Raw genomic sequence first — 20501 nt, forward strand, 5'->3', positions numbered from 1 at the left:
GTGTATCAAAATCTATTATTTAATATATTTGGTTATATTTGGGTCATGGGTTTAAGATAACCCAATATGACCTAACCCAAAATTAACCCAATCTAAAGTTGGGCGGATTGGGTGTAATTCATTTAAATGAAAACCCAACATCAACCCGTCCAAAATCCACCCAACCCGCCCAATTGACAGGTATAATGTCGGGGAAACGTACAACTTAATTTAAATAAGCCCTCGTAGCATGTTTATTGATTAGAACAAGGTTTCTCTAGTTTCTAATGCAATTGGGGAATTAAATCCTATGGTCGTACCTAGGGTTATTTCTAAATTAGAGAAATAGTCAATGGTTGTACCTTGATTATCGAAACAGTAAGGAGAAACTGACTGTCATACGGCAGTTAAAACCTGTTTATTAATAAATATTGGAATTATAATTGCATCAATGATCAGTTACTTGAAACATCTCTGAAGTGTAACCTTGGCTAGAGTTTTTCCCATTAATTATCTCTCCTAATTTCTTTTGCATGTTTTATTACCTTTGTGATATTTTACTAGTCGTTAAATCTTGAAAATCCCCCCTCCCCCACTCCGCTTTAACTTGAAAAAGAGCAAATTTTCTCCGGTCTCTGTAGAATCAACCTTGCTTACTGCTATATACAAATCTATATTTTCGTTGAATAGGTCTTTATTATTGCACATGCTCGACATCTGTTATGAACTATCATCCGAAAGAATATACAACTCAAACTAGTAATATTTAAGTTATAATTCAAAAAGATATAGAGAAGCTAAAATGAATTTGGCTTAATGTCATTTCACACCAAGTAATTTAATATTTTGTCCCTCTGCCATGTGATCGCGGGGGAGGTTTAATCTTGAAAGGTCAAAGCTCAAAACTCCAAGTTGATTGACTATTTCAAATTTTCAATTGCATGCTTTGCGTATCCATGCAGGTCAAATCTCTTTTTTCTGCAAATAAAGGTAGAATATCATTCGACCATTATCAATTATCATTATCATCAGCAAATGACATTTTGATAAGCATTGCTTTGTTAATTGTGCTACCACAACTGAGGATAATGCTAATTGGTGTATACAATCAATGCTTCATGCCTCATCAATAAAACCAGTTACAGGGGGGAGGTGGGAGCAAAGAGCTGATAACAGAAATTTATTGTGGTGCGTAAGATAAGGATAAATTAAAATACCAAACATCAATATTAGATATCCACTGGATGGATCTTTACTGAATAAATCAGTATAAGGTCCACATTTATATACTGGAAAGGATAGGTAAAGATGGTGTCTAACGAGAATGTGGAGTGGCTACTGCAAATAGAGGATTTTTTCTATGGATAGTGAGACCAGTGGATTCAGACATGTCCAAATCCTTTGGTTCAACTCCATCAGGCAACGCAAAATCAAACTTGTGTACCAATTTTGCTAATGCAAGCTCGTTGACAGCCACAGCAAAGGTAGCACCCGGGCAACCCCTTCTTCCAGCTCCAAATGGAATTAACTCAAAGTTAAAACCTCGAAAATCGATTGTACTGTTCAAGAACCTCTCTGGCTGAAATTCTTCAGGCTGATTCCAGAGCGATGGATCTCGTGCAATCGCCCAAGCATTCACCATTACTCGTGTCCCTGCCGGTATATCATACCCCATAAGTTTAACGTGTTGTGTTGATTCTCGAGGAATGAGTAGTGGGACTGGCGTATGAAGTCGTAAAGTCTCCTTGATCACTGCTTTTAAGTAGTTCATTTTGTCCAGATCATCCTCAGTGATTTCTGGTTTTCCTTGAGCTACTTGTCTCACCTCAGTCTGCAATTTCTCCAAGATTTCTGGGTGCCTCAAAAGTTCGGCCATTGCCCACTCCATAACTGTGCATGTCGTATCAGTCCCACCAGCGAACATGTCCTAATCATACAAAATAAAGAGGAAACACAGATGTTTAACAGAAAAAAATGTCATTGAAAGTTGAGAAACTAATACGAGGAAAACATTTGTAATAAGTTTAGCTCATCAATGGTGAACATCATTAAATACAGATAAAACAGTTTGGTTTGGCATTGTATCAATTGATGTGTTAAAGCTGAATTATGTAATATTCCACAAGCATAGTACAAAATGTGATGCATAGTACATACTGCATACTGAAACATTTCATTTAAGCATGGTAAGATTTTTTTGAATCCTACAAAGTGTATTCAAACTTGATCACTATTTATCACTTGTCATCTACTCAAATTGCTCTGCTTGAGCTTTGTATAGTTAACTGTATGCTGATCAAGTATGTTTCGTAAGCGGTTGGACGCTCAAAAGTATTTTGAATTTTAGTTGTATACACAGTTCAAAAAAACTAGTATAATTATATTCTACCTTCGAAAAGCTCTATGTGTTCATTATCGTTAATACATATGATCCTTTATCCAAAAGTACTTATCCGTGGGATGAATTACCATGAAAAACCGTCTAACATGCAAACCAATAGAGAGGAAAGTAATTCATTAAAAATTCTTTAGCAGACCCCATCTGCCTGACTACAAATTTGCACTTATTTTCAAAAGTGTGTTTAACCACATATTATAGTTATTGTACTGGCTTCTAACATGTATGTGTGAGATATAAAATTATTGGATAACGTATTTTCAAGATTAAATTTGTGAAAACCAACCCCATCCAAACTAACCTTTATTGATTTAAAAAACTAGGGGCAAATTACACTTTAAGCCCCTGTGATTTAGTACTTTTTTAGATAACCCTCTATGATTTCAAAAATTGTACATAAAACCCTCATAGTTTGAACTAAAGTGTCAAAGTGATTGAATTTGTAATCCATAAAGGAGTCAACTAAAATGCCAAAAATACCCCTATGTAAAGTTAAAATTTATTTATTAACCACAGAGGAGGTTATGTATATATTTTGAAAATCATAAAAGAGTTATATAATAAAACACTAAATCATAAGGAGGTTATATAATAAAATATAAAATCATACGGGATTAGAGTATCATGCATTTTATGTTTATATATTTTGGTCTTTTCAACCATTTCAGTTTTTAAACAAGGGTAATTTTGATATTTTTATAGGTTCCACTATGAATAATAATTTCCGTTACTTTAACATTTTAATCAAAACTATGAGAGGGTTATATATACATTTTAAAACTATAGGGAGTTATCTGAAAAATAACTATACCACAGGGGGGTAAAGTGAATTTTGCCCAAAAATTAGTTTGAATAATGGGTGCTCATTAAGAGCGGGTTCGAGTATTAGTTCTTTTTAAAAGGTGTATTTAATTTGAAAAAGGTTCTAAATGCAAAGATGTGCAATAATTGTGATTGTGTAAATTCACATGATAAATTATTTGTAATTTAAATGTATTAAATCAATGCTCACTGGGCAACCATTAGAAAAAACTTAAAAATTTAATGCAAATTGAATAATAAAATGAAGGTATTCTAAGTTTTGATCAGCTATACACAAGATTTTCCAGAAAAGAGAAATGGCATTAAGCCAGTACGGTAGGAGAGCCTAATGAGTTTATGGTTGGAGTACTCTATAAACAAGATTTCTTACCAAAATGATTGCTTTGAGACTGTCAAGTTCGAGTGTAAAGCCTGTCGACTTTTCCCCCTGAATTTCAAGCAAGATATCCACCAAATCTGAGCCTTTTCCCTCTATAATAATATCATCAGTGTTTGCCTTTCCATTTTTCCTATCTTTGTGCTCCTTAATGACACCCTCCAGAAATTCATCAAGTTGCTTAACAACTTTTTCCACTTTATCATCCAAATCATTAAGATGTCTCACCCATCCAAGCCATGGAACAAAATCCCCTATATCAATAGTACCTAACAACTCAACAAATTCCTTCATGATTTGCATACTTTTGCTCCCATCTTCCCTATCACTGTACTTCCTCCCCAAGGCCACCCTACAAATCACATCATTTGTGAGTGTTATAAGAAGATCACTCAAGTTTATGCCTTTATGGCTGATAAAGGCGGCGAGGAAGCTGATAAATTTCTTATCTTTTCAACCATAAGTGAAGTCTCTTCCTCTCTTACATATCCAAATGATTGAACCCTCTTATGACTTAGAAGCTGCAGCACACAAATGCTTCTCACTTGCCTCCAATACTCACCGTAAGGTGAGGCTCCAATATCCTTGCTGCCATATAGAAGCCTATCAAATATGCTTATTTTAGGCCTGTTAGCAAAGACTAAATCATGGGTTCTCATGATTTCACAAGCTGCATCAGCTGAAGAGGCGACAACCACGGGCTTGCTGCCAAAATGAACCAGCATGAGGGAACCATATTTTCTTGATAATGATTGAAGTTTGCGGTGAGGATATAGCCCGAGTTGGAAAAGATTTCCAACAACTGGAAACTTTGATGGAGAAGGTGGTAGCCTTTGTTGGGGTTTAGAAGAAGCATAGAACCCTATGAAAAGGGTTAGAAGTAGCAAAGCCACGGGAAGAGGAGATGAAAATGCAAGATCCAAAACAAACGCCATTACATGCTTCTCGAAAATTGGAGAAAGGGCCAAATCAAGAAAGCACAAGTTTATTGTTGCTGCTACAATTGGCTATATATATGCCTACTTGATTAAGTCGAAAAGGATCACCAGAATTCTGCTTCTGTTCTGGTGATCCTTGAAATTTCAGTTTGTGACGGTTGCAAATGCTTCCTCAGTAAATGAATCAAAGCCACGCATTGGAAACAATATCTATAGCGCCTGGCCGATTTTTTGACTTTAGTGGCTGTAGTGGAAGAACAAATTTTGGATGATAAGTCCTACTCGTAAGCAAATTCCAAAAATTGGATTGGACGTATATTCGCACAATCATACATGTTGAAACTGATTAAGCACTTGGAATTTGAGCTATTGGTTTAGACATTGTACATCTAAAGATTATATGACGTGTCACTTTGCTAGCATAATTTACTCTTTCACAAAAAGTTTTGGGGAAAAAAAAGGATCTCGTGCAAAAAATTCCCATTCAATCTCCAAAATCATGTCAACAGAAATCTCACAGTGATTAAAGCTAATACTAAACAGAAATCTTTGTTCGGAAGTTAACAAAGACTTTGGGGGATGTAACTTTAGTATGCTAATGCGAAATATACTATGAATGAATATGATTACCAACATAGCTTCTGGACTCCAGAAGAAGCATAGGATATTTGAAGAGGTCAAGGAAGATTAAAACCAAACGAAGAATTGAAGAGAGCAACTTAAAATATCCAAAACTAATGGGATTTTGCTTTTTGCAATTAATGTTACACGATTTTTTTTTACGACGATTCTTCAGTGCCATTGATTTGAAAGATCAGCAATAAAACTGAAAAGGTCGTTGATAGGCTTTTAGATTGTGGTTGTGAATAATTTGGACGAGAAGCCCTTAAGTGTGGGCTCACTCTTGACTCCGCCAAAAGTTTCGTTCCGTATGTCTTTCGGAAAATTGCAAAGGTTATACATTATTGATTTGCTTTCATCCAAATCCACACACCTAGCATCATTTATGATCTTGAAATTAGCAGCAAAAATAACAAAAAAAAAAAAGGAAAGGCTTATGTCCCTCTCCAATATTAATAATATCAGGGTCACTGCAAAGCTTAACTAACACTCAGAAATCTCTCTGGCTGAAATTCCTCTGGCTTCTCCCAAAGCAAAGGGTCTCTTCCAATTGCCCATGCATTGACGATTACTCGTGTTCGAATCGGTATATCATACCCCATTACTTTGATATCTCGAGTTGATTCTCGAGGAACTAGTGATGGAACTGGGGAATGAAGCCGCAGAGTTTCCTTAATCACTAGCTTAAGATACTGCATTTTGTCAAAATCATCCTCAGTTATCTCTGATTTTCCTTGGCCTACAGCTCTGACCTCATTTTGCAATTTCTCCATGACCTTGGGGTGTCTTAGAAGCTCTACCATCACCCATTCCATGACTGAGTGAGTGGTATCAGTTCCAGCAGCAAACATGTCCTAATCATGCAAAGTAGAAGCCAATAGTGAGTTAGTTAGTATAAAGTGCAGTTTTATATATTATATGCGCTGATTAGAATTCAAGAGTGGTGATTCTTACCATGATCATAGCTTTGAGACTTTCAAATTGAAGTAGATTGTTGCTCGAGTTCTTCCTCTGAATTTCAAGCAAAATATCCACAAAGTCTAAGCTGCTTTCCTCTGTACTCTCATCACTATCATCCCCTAATCCTTTCATCCTGCTCTTGTGCTCTTCAATCAAATGCTCCATGAATTCATAGATCTCTTTAGCCACTTTGTTTACTTTACTATTTCAACCCATTGAAATGATTCTGCCATCCAAGCCCAGGAATATAATCCCCCACGTTAAAAACACCCAATAATTCTCCAAACCCTATAATCATTTTCATGACCTTCCTACCATCTTCAGAGTCACTATACTTTCTTCCCAGGGCAACCCTTGACACTACATCATTTGTAAGTGTTACGAATAACTCAGTCATGTTTACAACTGAAGAAGAGCAGTTTTGTCTAGTATGTTCAATCATAAGTAAAGTCTCTTCTTCTCGAACATGTCGATAGCTTTGAACCCTTTTGCTACTTAGAAGTTGAAGCACACACACACTTGTCTTCTTCAATACTCACCATAAGGTGTAAATGCCACGTCCTTGGAACCATAGATGAGTCTAGCAGCAGTAACTGATTTTGGCCTGTTCGAAAAGACCAAATCATGGTTTTTCATGATTTCACGAGCTGCATCAGCTGAAGAGGCCACAACTACAGGCTTGCCGCCCAAATGAAGCAGCATTAAGGGACCATACTTTTTTTATAACGTTTGGAGTGAGCGGTGGGGAAGCAGGCCAAGTTGGTGAAGATTCCCAATTACTGGGAGCTTTGGTGGAGATGGTGGTAAGTTTTTTGGCGATTTTGAAGAAGCATTGAAAAACCGTTTGTAGAGGAAGAGAGTGAAGAAAACAAGGGGACGAAAAGGGTCAAACGTAGGATGCAAAAGAAACACCATTGCCTTCTTGATGCCTGAAGTGAATAAAGTGAGAAACTTAAAAGTGATCAGTTGTAGTGTTCGCAAAAGGTATTGGATGATCCTACTTGTCGAACTTCACTTTGTTCGTTGTTTATTCCCAAAAAAATTGCACAATGAAAGGCTCTAATTTCTGAATTGTGTTCTATTTATGGATTAAGAAAATGAACTAGAAGTTTTTAATCTTTTTTTTTTGTAGATAATTGCGCAAAAAAAGAGGCTCTAGTTTATTTTTTTTGGTGTGCTGACCTTTTTTCTTCACAACCAGTCAGAAAACGAGTAACAAAGCGATATTCATATGAGCCTTAGCCTGGCTGATGAATGATAGATCAATCTATTCTTCCTGTTTTAGTATCTTCATATGCAATTAGAAGGTGACAGTTTTATGGCAGGGATCTTTTAGAGGTGTGTAATATTTGTGATTTCTATTACGATAGCCTACATAGAAAGGCCAATAAATAGGTTTGCACAACTGGATTTATTCTACAAAGATGATAAAATAAGGTAGGGCAAAATACACTTTACCCTATGTGGTTTAGCATTTTTCACATAACCCCCTATGATTTCAAAAATTATACATAATCCTCTTACGATTTGGATTAAAATATCAAAATAACGGAATTTACATTTCATAGCGGAGTCAACTAAAATATCAAAAGCACTTCTATGTAAAGTTGAAAATTATTTATTAACCATGGGAGTGATATATATATTTTGAAAATCATAAGGGTGTTCTATGGTAGAACACTAAATCATAAGGGGGTTATATAGTGAAATATAAAATTGTACGGGATTAGAGTGTCATGTATATTATGTTTATATATTTTGATCATTTCAGCCATTTTAATTTTTAAACAAGAGTAATTTTGATATTTTCATTGGTTCCGTTACAAATGATTATTTTTGTCACTTTAACACTTTAATTCAAATTATGATAGAGTTAAATATAACTTTTAAAGCTATAGGCAAGTTATGTGAAAAATTGCTAAACCACAGTGGAGTAAAGTTTATTTTGTCCACTAAGATATTTGAGTATCAGTATTTGGTGGTTTAATTTCATGGATTTTTTTTAATGGGCATCCTTATTGCTACACTTAAATCACCCTTAATTTATCATGTGAATGCACACACTATCCTCGTTTACACATATCAACTTACCCTATTTAACTTTAATTTTTTTTCTAAAAATTAACACATGAGCTCCACCTTAATAAGTGCCCATTAGATAGATCTACTTTCATTTGTCAATAGCTTTAATAGACTAGCTAAGATTAATTAAGTATTGTAAGGGTTTCATTAATTGGTGTCCAATAGGTACTCGCTAAGAGAGTTCAAGTGCAATAAATATATTATCTATTTTTATATATTAAGTTTGGTAGAAATGAAATGTACTAATGAGTGTCTAATGAACACTGCTAGAAAAATCCAATGGTCATATGTTTGCAAAAATTGTTATACATTAAGCACACTCTAGCATAAACATGTACGCAGTTAATGTATATTTTCTATGATAACCTGAAAAATCTGAGATTTGACATATTAAAAATGTTCCAGTCATGAAACTAGTGCCTCAACAGTATATGAGATTGAGTGAGATCTTTGTATATTTATGTCAAACTCTTTCATTGGTTCAGGAGCAACATGTCAAATAATTACTCTGAAAGGATAATAAAATCAAGTATTTCAAAAGAACTTAAAAAGTGAGTGTGTGTTTGTATCTGTGAGTGTTTTAATGTGTGAAAATATATCTATCTATGTGAAAATGTATTTATGTGTGTGAATTTTCTTGGGTTAAATACCAAAAACCTCCCTGTGGTTTGCCTAATGTTCACTTTACCTCCCTATGGTTTGGAAACCTACAATTTGACTCCCTGTCGTTTCAACTAAAGTGTATTTAACGGAATTTCTGTTAGATTTTCACTTTAGGTGAAACGACAGGGAGTTAAATTGTATATTTTCAAACCATAGGGAGGTAAAGTGTACATTTGACAAACCACAGGGGGGTTTTTGGTACTTAACGCAAAACCCTTATAGAGGGACAATTTTGACATTTTCCTTTCAGACGTTAGTTTAGATGGTTTCCGTTAGACTTTTACTTTAGTTGAAACGATAGGGAGTCAAATTATAGGTTTCCAAACCATAGGGAGGTAAAGTGAACATTAGGCAAACCACATGGGGGTTTTTGGTATTTAACCCAATTTTTTTTTGTATGTGAAAATATATTTGAGAGAGTTTGTGTATCAAAATCTATTATTTAATATATTTGGTTATATTTGGGTCATGGGTTTAAGATAACCCAATATGACCTAACCCAAAATTAACCCAATCTAAAGTTGGGCGGATTGGGTGTAATTCATTTAAATGAAAACCCAACATCAACCCGTCCAAAATCCACCCAACCCGCCCAATTGACAGGTATAATGTCGGGGAAACGTACAACTTAATTTAAATAAGCCCTCGTAGCATGTTTATTGATTAGAACAAGGTTTCTCTAGTTTCTAATGCAATTGGGGAATTAAATCCTATGGTCGTACCTAGGGTTATTTCTAAATTAGAGAAATAGTCAATGGTTGTACCTTGATTATCGAAACAGTAAGGAGAAACTGACTGTCATACGGCAGTTAAAACCTGTTTATTAATAAATATTGGAATTATAATTGCATCAATGATCAGTTACTTGAAACATCTCTGAAGTGTAACCTTGGCTAGAGTTTTTCCCATTAATTATCTCTCCTAATTTCTTTTGCATGTTTTATTACCTTTGTGATATTTTACTAGTCGTTAAATCTTGAAAATCCCCCCTCCCCCACTCCGCTTTAACTTGAAAAAGAGCAAATTTTCTCCGGTCTCTGTAGAATCAACCTTGCTTACTGCTATATACAAATCTATATTTTCGTTGAATAGGTCTTTATTATTGCACATGCTCGACATCTGTTATGAACTATCATCCGAAAGAATATACAACTCAAACTAGTAATATTTAAGTTATAATTCAAAAAGATATAGAGAAGCTAAAATGAATTTGGCTTAATGTCATTTCACACCAAGTAATTTAATATTTTGTCCCTCTGCCATGTGATCGCGGGGGAGGTTTAATCTTGAAAGGTCAAAGCTCAAAACTCCAAGTTGATTGACTATTTCAAATTTTCAATTGCATGCTTTGCGTATCCATGCAGGTCAAATCTCTTTTTTCTGCAAATAAAGGTAGAATATCATTCGACCATTATCAATTATCATTATCATCAGCAAATGACATTTTGATAAGCATTGCTTTGTTAATTGTGCTACCACAACTGAGGATAATGCTAATTGGTGTATACAATCAATGCTTCATGCCTCATCAATAAAACCAGTTACAGGGGGGAGGTGGGAGCAAAGAGCTGATAACAGAAATTTATTGTGGTGCGTAAGATAAGGATAAATTAAAATACCAAACATCAATATTAGATATCCACTGGATGGATCTTTACTGAATAAATCAGTATAAGGTCCACATTTATATACTGGAAAGGATAGGTAAAGATGGTGTCTAACGAGAATGTGGAGTGGCTACTGCAAATAGAGGATTTTTTCTATGGATAGTGAGACCAGTGGATTCAGACATGTCCAAATCCTTTGGTTCAACTCCATCAGGCAACGCAAAATCAAACTTGTGTACCAATTTTGCTAATGCAAGCTCGTTGACAGCCACAGCAAAGGTAGCACCCGGGCAACCCCTTCTTCCAGCTCCAAATGGAATTAACTCAAAGTTAAAACCTCGAAAATCGATTGTACTGTTCAAGAACCTCTCTGGCTGAAATTCTTCAGGCTGATTCCAGAGCGATGGATCTCGTGCAATCGCCCAAGCATTCACCATTACTCGTGTCCCTGCCGGTATATCATACCCCATAAGTTTAACGTGTTGTGTTGATTCTCGAGGAATGAGTAGTGGGACTGGCGTATGAAGTCGTAAAGTCTCCTTGATCACTGCTTTTAAGTAGTTCATTTTGTCCAGATCATCCTCAGTGATTTCTGGTTTTCCTTGAGCTACTTGTCTCACCTCAGTCTGCAATTTCTCCAAGATTTCTGGGTGCCTCAAAAGTTCGGCCATTGCCCACTCCATAACTGTGCATGTCGTATCAGTCCCACCAGCGAACATGTCCTAATCATACAAAATAAAGAGGAAACACAGATGTTTAACAGAAAAAAATGTCATTGAAAGTTGAGAAACTAATACGAGGAAAACATTTGTAATAAGTTTAGCTCATCAATGGTGAACATCATTAAATACAGATAAAACAGTTTGGTTTGGCATTGTATCAATTGATGTGTTAAAGCTGAATTATGTAATATTCCACAAGCATAGTACAAAATGTGATGCATAGTACATACTGCATACTGAAACATTTCATTTAAGCATGGTAAGATTTTTTTGAATCCTACAAAGTGTATTCAAACTTGATCACTATTTATCACTTGTCATCTACTCAAATTGCTCTGCTTGAGCTTTGTATAGTTAACTGTATGCTGATCAAGTATGTTTCGTAAGCGGTTGGACGCTCAAAAGTATTTTGAATTTTAGTTGTATACACAGTTCAAAAAAACTAGTATAATTATATTCTACCTTCGAAAAGCTCTATGTGTTCATTATCGTTAATACATATGATCCTTTATCCAAAAGTACTTATCCGTGGGATGAATTACCATGAAAAACCGTCTAACATGCAAACCAATAGAGAGGAAAGTAATTCATTAAAAATTCTTTAGCAGACCCCATCTGCCTGACTACAAATTTGCACTTATTTTCAAAAGTGTGTTTAACCACATATTATAGTTATTGTACTGGCTTCTAACATGTATGTGTGAGATATAAAATTATTGGATAACGTATTTTCAAGATTAAATTTGTGAAAACCAACCCCATCCAAACTAACCTTTATTGATTTAAAAAACTAGGGGCAAATTACACTTTAAGCCCCTGTGATTTAGTACTTTTTTAGATAACCCTCTATGATTTCAAAAATTGTACATAAAACCCTCATAGTTTGAACTAAAGTGTCAAAGTGATTGAATTTGTAATCCATAAAGGAGTCAACTAAAATGCCAAAAATACCCCTATGTAAAGTTAAAATTTATTTATTAACCACAGAGGAGGTTATGTATATATTTTGAAAATCATAAAAGAGTTATATAATAAAACACTAAATCATAAGGAGGTTATATAATAAAATATAAAATCATACGGGATTAGAGTATCATGCATTTTATGTTTATATATTTTGGTCTTTTCAACCATTTCAGTTTTTAAACAAGGGTAATTTTGATATTTTTATAGGTTCCACTATGAATAATAATTTCCGTTACTTTAACATTTTAATCAAAACTATGAGAGGGTTATATATACATTTTAAAACTATAGGGAGTTATCTGAAAAATAACTATACCACAGGGGGGTAAAGTGAATTTTGCCCAAAAATTAGTTTGAATAATGGGTGCTCATTAAGAGCGGGTTCGAGTATTAGTTCTTTTTAAAAGGTGTATTTAATTTGAAAAAGGTTCTAAATGCAAAGATGTGCAATAATTGTGATTGTGTAAATTCACATGATAAATTATTTGTAATTTAAATGTATTAAATCAATGCTCACTGGGCAACCATTAGAAAAAACTTAAAAATTTAATGCAAATTGAATAATAAAATGAAGGTATTCTAAGTTTTGATCAGCTATACACAAGATTTTCCAGAAAAGAGAAATGGCATTAAGCCAGTACGGTAGGAGAGCCTAATGAGTTTATGGTTGGAGTACTCTATAAACAAGATTTCTTACCAAAATGATTGCTTTGAGACTGTCAAGTTCGAGTGTAAAGCCTGTCGACTTTTCCCCCTGAATTTCAAGCAAGATATCCACCAAATCTGAGCCTTTTCCCTCTATAATAATATCATCAGTGTTTGCCTTTCCATTTTTCCTATCTTTGTGCTCCTTAATGACACCCTCCAGAAATTCATCAAGTTGCTTAACAACTTTTTCCACTTTATCATCCAAATCATTAAGATGTCTCACCCATCCAAGCCATGGAACAAAATCCCCTATATCAATAGTACCTAACAACTCAACAAATTCCTTCATGATTTGCATACTTTTGCTCCCATCTTCCCTATCACTGTACTTCCTCCCCAAGGCCACCCTACAAATCACATCATTTGTGAGTGTTATAAGAAGATCACTCAAGTTTATGCCTTTATGGCTGATAAAGGCGGCGAGGAAGCTGATAAATTTCTTATCTTTTCAACCATAAGTGAAGTCTCTTCCTCTCTTACATATCCAAATGATTGAACCCTCTTATGACTTAGAAGCTGCAGCACACAAATGCTTCTCACTTGCCTCCAATACTCACCGTAAGGTGAGGCTCCAATATCCTTGCTGCCATATAGAAGCCTATCAAATATGCTTATTTTAGGCCTGTTAGCAAAGACTAAATCATGGGTTCTCATGATTTCACAAGCTGCATCAGCTGAAGAGGCGACAACCACGGGCTTGCTGCCAAAATGAACCAGCATGAGGGAACCATATTTTCTTGATAATGATTGAAGTTTGCGGTGAGGATATAGCCCGAGTTGGAAAAGATTTCCAACAACTGGAAACTTTGATGGAGAAGGTGGTAGCCTTTGTTGGGGTTTAGAAGAAGCATAGAACCCTATGAAAAGGGTTAGAAGTAGCAAAGCCACGGGAAGAGGAGATGAAAATGCAAGATCCAAAACAAACGCCATTACATGCTTCTCGAAAATTGGAGAAAGGGCCAAATCAAGAAAGCACAAGTTTATTGTTGCTGCTACAATTGGCTATATATATGCCTACTTGATTAAGTCGAAAAGGATCACCAGAATTCTGCTTCTGTTCTGGTGATCCTTGAAATTTCAGTTTGTGACGGTTGCAAATGCTTCCTCAGTAAATGAATCAAAGCCACGCATTGGAAACAATATCTATAGCGCCTGGCCGATTTTTTGACTTTAGTGGCTGTAGTGGAAGAACAAATTTTGGATGATAAGTCCTACTCGTAAGCAAATTCCAAAAATTGGATTGGACGTATATTCGCACAATCATACATGTTGAAACTGATTAAGCACTTGGAATTTGAGCTATTGGTTTAGACATTGTACATCTAAAGATTATATGACGTGTCACTTTGCTAGCATAATTTACTCTTTCACAAAAAGTTTTGGGGAAAAAAAAGGATCTCGTGCAAAAAATTCCCATTCAATCTCCAAAATCATGTCAACAGAAATCTCACAGTGATTAAAGCTAATACTAAACAGAAATCTTTGTTCGGAAGTTAACAAAGACTTTGGGGGATGTAACTTTAGTATGCTAATGCGAAATATACTATGAATGAATATGATTACCAACATAGCTTCTGGACTCCAGAAGAAGCATAGGATATTTGAAGAGGTCAAGGAAGATTAAAACCAAACGAAGAATTGAAGAGAGCAACTTAAAATATCCAAAACTAATGGGATTTTGCTTTTTGCAATTAATGTTACACGATTTTTTTTTACGACGATTCTTCAGTGCCATTGATTTGAAAGATCAGCAATAAAACTGAAAAGGTCGTTGATAGGCTTTTAGATTGTGGTTGTGAATAATTTGGACGAGAAGCCCTTAAGTGTGGGCTCACTCTTGACTCCGCCAAAAGTTTCGTTCCGTATGTCTTTCGGAAAATTGCAAAGGTTATACATTATTGATTTGCTTTCATCCAAATCCACACACCTAGCATCATTTATGATCTTGAAATTAGCAGCAAAAATAACAAAAAAAAAAAAGGAAAGGCTTATGTCCCTCTCCAATATTAATAATATCAGGGTCACTGCAAAGCTTAACTAACACTCAGAAATCTCTCTGGCTGAAATTCCTCTGGCTTCTCCCAAAGCAAAGGGTCTCTTCCAATTGCCCATGCATTGACGATTACTCGTGTTCGAATCGGTATATCATACCCCATTACTTTGATATCTCGAGTTGATTCTCGAGGAACTAGTGATGGAACTGGGGAATGAAGCCGCAGAGTTTCCTTAATCACTAGCTTAAGATACTGCATTTTGTCAAAATCATCCTCAGTTATCTCTGATTTTCCTTGGCCTACAGCTCTGACCTCATTTTGCAATTTCTCCATGACCTTGGGGTGTCTTAGAAGCTCTACCATCACCCATTCCATGACTGAGTGAGTGGTATCAGTTCCAGCAGCAAACATGTCCTAATCATGCAAAGTAGAAGCCAATAGTGAGTTAGTTAGTATAAAGTGCAGTTTTATATATTATATGCGCTGATTAGAATTCAAGAGTGGTGATTCTTACCATGATCATAGCTTTGAGACTTTCAAATTGAAGTAGATTGTTGCTCGAGTTCTTCCTCTGAATTTCAAGCAAAATATCCACAAAGTCTAAGCTGCTTTCCTCTGTACTCTCATCACTATCATCCCCTAATCCTTTCATCCTGCTCTTGTGCTCTTCAATCAAATGCTCCATGAATTCATAGATCTCTTTAGCCACTTTGTTTACTTTACTATTTCAACCCATTGAAATGATTCTGCCATCCAAGCCCAGGAATATAATCCCCCACGTTAAAAACACCCAATAATTCTCCAAACCCTATAATCATTTTCATGACCTTCCTACCATCTTCAGAGTCACTATACTTTCTTCCCAGGGCAACCCTTGACACTACATCATTTGTAAGTGTTACGAATAACTCAGTCATGTTTACAACTGAAGAAGAGCAGTTTTGTCTAGTATGTTCAATCATAAGTAAAGTCTCTTCTTCTCGAACATGTCGATAGCTTTGAACCCTTTTGCTACTTAGAAGTTGAAGCACACACACACTTGTCTTCTTCAATACTCACCATAAGGTGTAAATGCCACGTCCTTGGAACCATAGATGAGTCTAGCAGCAGTAACTGATTTTGGCCTGTTCGAAAAGACCAAATCATGGTTTTTCATGATTTCACGAGCTGCATCAGCTGAAGAGGCCACAACTACAGGCTTGCCGCCCAAATGAAGCAGCATTAAGGGACCATACTTTTTTTATAACGTTTGGAGTGAGCGGTGGGGAAGCAGGCCAAGTTGGTGAAGATTCCCAATTACTGGGAGCTTTGGTGGAGATGGTGGTAAGTTTTTTGGCGATTTTGAAGAAGCATTGAAAAACCGTTTGTAGAGGAAGAGAGTGAAGAAAACAAGGGGACGAAAAGGGTCAAACGTAGGATGCAAAAGAAACACCATTGCCTTCTTGATGCCTGAAGTGAATAAAGTGAGAAACTTAAAAGTGATCAGTTGTAGTGTTCGCAAAAGGTATTGGATGATCCTACTTGTCGAACTTCACTTTGTTCGTTGTTTATTCCCAAAAAAATTGCACAATGAAAGGCTCTAATTTCTGAATTGTGTTCTATTTATGGATTAAGAAAATGAACTAGAAGTTTTTAATCTTTTTTTTTTGTAGATAATTGCGCAAAAAAAGAGGCTCTAGTTTATTTTTTTTGGTGTGCTGACCTTTTTTCTTCACAACCAGTCAGAAAACGAGTAACAAAGCGATATTCATATGAGCCTTAGCCTGGCTGATGAATGATAGATCAATCTATTCTTCCTGTTTTAGTATCTTCATATGCAATTAGAAGGTGACAGTTTTATGGCAGGGATCTTTTAGAGGTGTGTAATATTTGTGATTTCTATTACGATAGCCTACATAGAAAGGCCAATAAATAGGTTTGCACAACTGGATTTATTCTACAAAGATGATAAAATAAGGTAGGGCAAAATACACTTTACCCTATGTGGTTTAGCATTTTTCACATAACCCCCTATGATTTCAAAAATTATACATAATCCTCTTACGATTTGGATTAAAATATCAAAATAACGGAATTTACATTTCATAGCGGAGTCAACTAAAATATCAAAAGCACTTCTATGTAAAGTTGAAAATTATTTATTAACCATGGGAGTGATATATATATTTTGAAAATCATAAGGGTGTTCTATGGTAGAACACTAAATCATAAGGGGGTTATATAGTGAAATATAAAATTGTACGGGATTAGAGTGTCATGTATATTATGTTTATATATTTTGATCATTTCAGCCATTTTAATTTTTAAACAAGAGTAATTTTGATATTTTCATTGGTTCCGTTACAAATGATTATTTTTGTCACTTTAACACTTTAATTCAAATTATGATAGAGTTAAATATAACTTTTAAAGCTATAGGCAAGTTATGTGAAAAATTGCTAAACCACAGTGGAGTAAAGTTTATTTTGTCCACTAAGATATTTGAGTATCAGTATTTGGTGGTTTAATTTCATGGATTTTTTTTAATGGGCATCCTTATTGCTACACTTAAATCACCCTTAATTTATCATGTGAATGCACACACTATCCTCGTTTACACATATCAACTTACCCTATTTAACTTTAATTTTTTTTCTAAAAATTAACACATGAGCTCCACCTTAATAAGTGCCCATTAGATAGATCTACTTTCATTTGTCAATAGCTTTAATAGACTAGCTAAGATTAATTAAGTATTGTAAGGGTTTCATTAATTGGTGTCCAATAGGTACTCGCTAAGAGAGTTCAAGTGCAATAAATATATTATCTATTTTTATATATTAAGTTTGGTAGAAATGAAATGTACTAATGAGTGTCTAATGAACACTGCTAGAAAAATCCAATGGTCATATGTTTGCAAAAATTGTTATACATTAAGCACACTCTAGCATAAACATGTACGCAGTTAATGTATATTTTCTATGATAACCTGAAAAATCTGAGATTTGACATATTAAAAATGTTCCAGTCATGAAACTAGTGCCTCAACAGTAGTGGACGTGTAAATCATCTTTTGGTAAAGCCAACCATCTTTAAATCGGGAGAATTCTTACTTTATGGCGAAAAAAAAAGGTATTCTACAAGTAGGGTGGTTTTTGGGTATTGTTCTTGAAATAGGGTCTTCGCATTCGCGAAATGCGAGCTCAGTGAGCCAGTGACCACAAAAGTTTCCCTCAGTCAAAACAATTGCAGAACGCAATTCTTAGAGAAGTTCTCAGCAAAACAAAGAAAACGGAGCCGGCCAGCAAACTCCCGCCATAGGTGCCTCGCAATTGAAAAAAACTGAGTTGGGTTCTGCACATCGAAGCATCCAAAGAGCTGGCCACCATGTGTCCTATTTTGTGCTGCTATTAACGCCGGACGGCAGAAATAGGAGGAACGGCGCCACCATCTCTGTTGTTCTGCTCCGCCGGAAGCCACGCAAATCTGAAGTTTCTGCCTCGCTGAAGCAAGCCATCCAGATTGCAGCCGGTTTTCGGAGCTTCTGCACCGACAGATTGCCGACCCATTTGCGACTTTGCCCACCCACTGCCGCCCCATTGCCGTACCCAACATTTGCCAGCATTGCCGTCCCACTTCAAGTGCCAAACAGCATAAAGGTGAGCTCTTTCCATTTGCAATGCCTCACATTTTAAGTTTAATTAATACTTGAATACTTGAATCCAAAGGCAAGTTCAGATTTGTTGTGAAATTTGGGTTTAAATTTGATGTGGGTTGTGCTTATTTTTGTAATTTTTGTGGTGGATTTGAGGATATACGTTACATTGTTCGAATTCTTGCAACGACACTGAAGAAAACGCGCTAAGAAACGCGACATCAAGTCACGTTTCTCACCTAAATCGCGTTTTAAAGCCTGGATCATATACCAAAAAACGCGACTTCAAATACGTGACTAGAAGTCGCGTTTTCCACCACAGTCGCGTTTTCATTCCCGCAAGATTTGTGCACAAAACGTAGCTTATGTAACGCGAGTCGAGGCGCGTTTTCAGTCGCGTTTTCTGTGTCCAGATATAGATGGGTAAATCGTACATTAGAGTTGTGTTCCTAGAGAAGATTTTAGAAAAATAGTGGAGATTAAACTAAAATGGAAAAATAAATTTTGCTAAAATTACAATATATGTTAGCGTGACCCAAAATTTGATGCGCGTTTTTTGAAGTTGTGTTGGATGCATTTCCATTGCTTTAACAGTCTTAGCATGCCATTTAATTATTTTTTATATACATTTAGACACTATTGTCGTACTTTAACAAGTGTATATAAATATATTTGACACATACTTATTTTTGACTAATGTAGTTATCAAAGCCATTTACAATAATTAGTACTTTAATACGCCCTGTATAATTTGAAATGATAATAATTACAATAATTAGTACTTTAATATGTCTTGTGTAATTTAAAATGATAATAATTAATCATCTCTGACTATTTTAATGTACAAAATAATTGTCTAGAATGCTAAGCACATAGTAGACAAAGTCTCTAATACTCAATGTGGGGGCAAGGGTTATGTACCAAATTTGGGTGCCAAGTGCCCACTTTTCAGTTTTTGTTTTTAAAATCTATTTCGCAGCTGTTATTTTTGGTCGAATCACTATCTACATTGGACATTATATGTTTTGCAATTGGAGTTTAGGAATTTTATTGATAGTATGTAGTTTATAGATTGGAGCTTTTCAATTTCATGGATATTTGGATGACGGACAGGGAGTTTTAGCCCATTTATAGGGGAGACTCTGTCTAAATTTTTGTAGATATTTCTTTGTGAGGGTGATAGGGATATAATTATGCATTTTATTTGTGGTTATTTGGTCTTAATTTTGGCAGTTTAGTATGCAAAGTATTGGATTTCTGCTCATAATTAGTATTTGTGTTAATTACAGGCAATTAGTGTTGAAAGTGACAAAAGGGAGGCAAAATCCAGAAGACTCTTGCTTCTAAGGCGTGCCCACGCCAGACAATACAAAGCTGCGTGAAAAAGCCGGATCGCGGGCCCAATCCCTGGAACAACCATTCTGATTGGAAGATACCTTTTTACCATGCGTGAGATCATGCGTGAGATCAGGAAACCTTAAAAACAAGAAGTCTTTTGGCAACAAACAACTAAGAAAGTAAGAAAAAGGAATCCTTTTGGGAAACACAGGAGAATTGGAAACCAATTGGAATTGGAAAGCAAGTGCCGCGAAGACCTTTAAGCAACAGAGGAAATAGAATCCAAAGAGGACTTTTGGCAACAATCCAATGAGGGAATTAAGGAAATAATTCGTTTGAGAAACAACTTCTTATTTTGGCTAGCAAAAAGGACGACGGGCAGCACTACAAATTGGGGGAATTGCAATAGACTAGGGGAGCTTTTCATTCTTTTGTTTTTTTCTTTCCTTTTACTTCTGCACGCAAGCTTGAGACAAGCCGCCGCACCCTTTTACTCCTTCATAGACAAAATTACATGAAAACTCCAAATTGCTTCATGATTATGCGGAAAGACTAGTTCTTTTATCTAGTTGAGGAAAAAATCAAGGATTGGAGCACCATAACTGTGAGATCGTTTTAATTGTTTTATTTTTAATTTATATGTTCATGGGTATTTGATTATTCTCTATTTTTTCCTGAGTTATTATTGTTTAG

At 35.5% G+C, this 20501-nt stretch overlaps 4 pseudogenes; all 4 read right to left on the reverse strand.

The window, feature by feature from the left end:
• Positions 1-1020: 1020 nt before the first annotated feature.
• Positions 1021-4670, reverse strand: LOC140005268 (norfluorocurarine oxidase-like; annotated as a pseudogene).
• A 943-nt stretch (positions 4671-5613) lies between these two features.
• LOC113738932 (norfluorocurarine oxidase-like) lies at positions 5614-7009 on the reverse strand (annotated as a pseudogene).
• A 3273-nt stretch (positions 7010-10282) lies between these two features.
• LOC113738931 (norfluorocurarine oxidase-like) lies at positions 10283-13787 on the reverse strand (annotated as a pseudogene).
• A 1088-nt stretch (positions 13788-14875) lies between these two features.
• Positions 14876-16271, reverse strand: LOC140004669 (norfluorocurarine oxidase-like; annotated as a pseudogene).
• Between the last annotated feature and the right edge of the window lie 4230 nt (positions 16272-20501).

The sequence above is a fragment of the Coffea arabica genome, chromosome 4c (genome assembly GCF_036785885.1).
Source record: "Coffea arabica cultivar ET-39 chromosome 4c, Coffea Arabica ET-39 HiFi, whole genome shotgun sequence".
Taxonomy (NCBI): domain Eukaryota; kingdom Viridiplantae; phylum Streptophyta; class Magnoliopsida; order Gentianales; family Rubiaceae; genus Coffea; species Coffea arabica.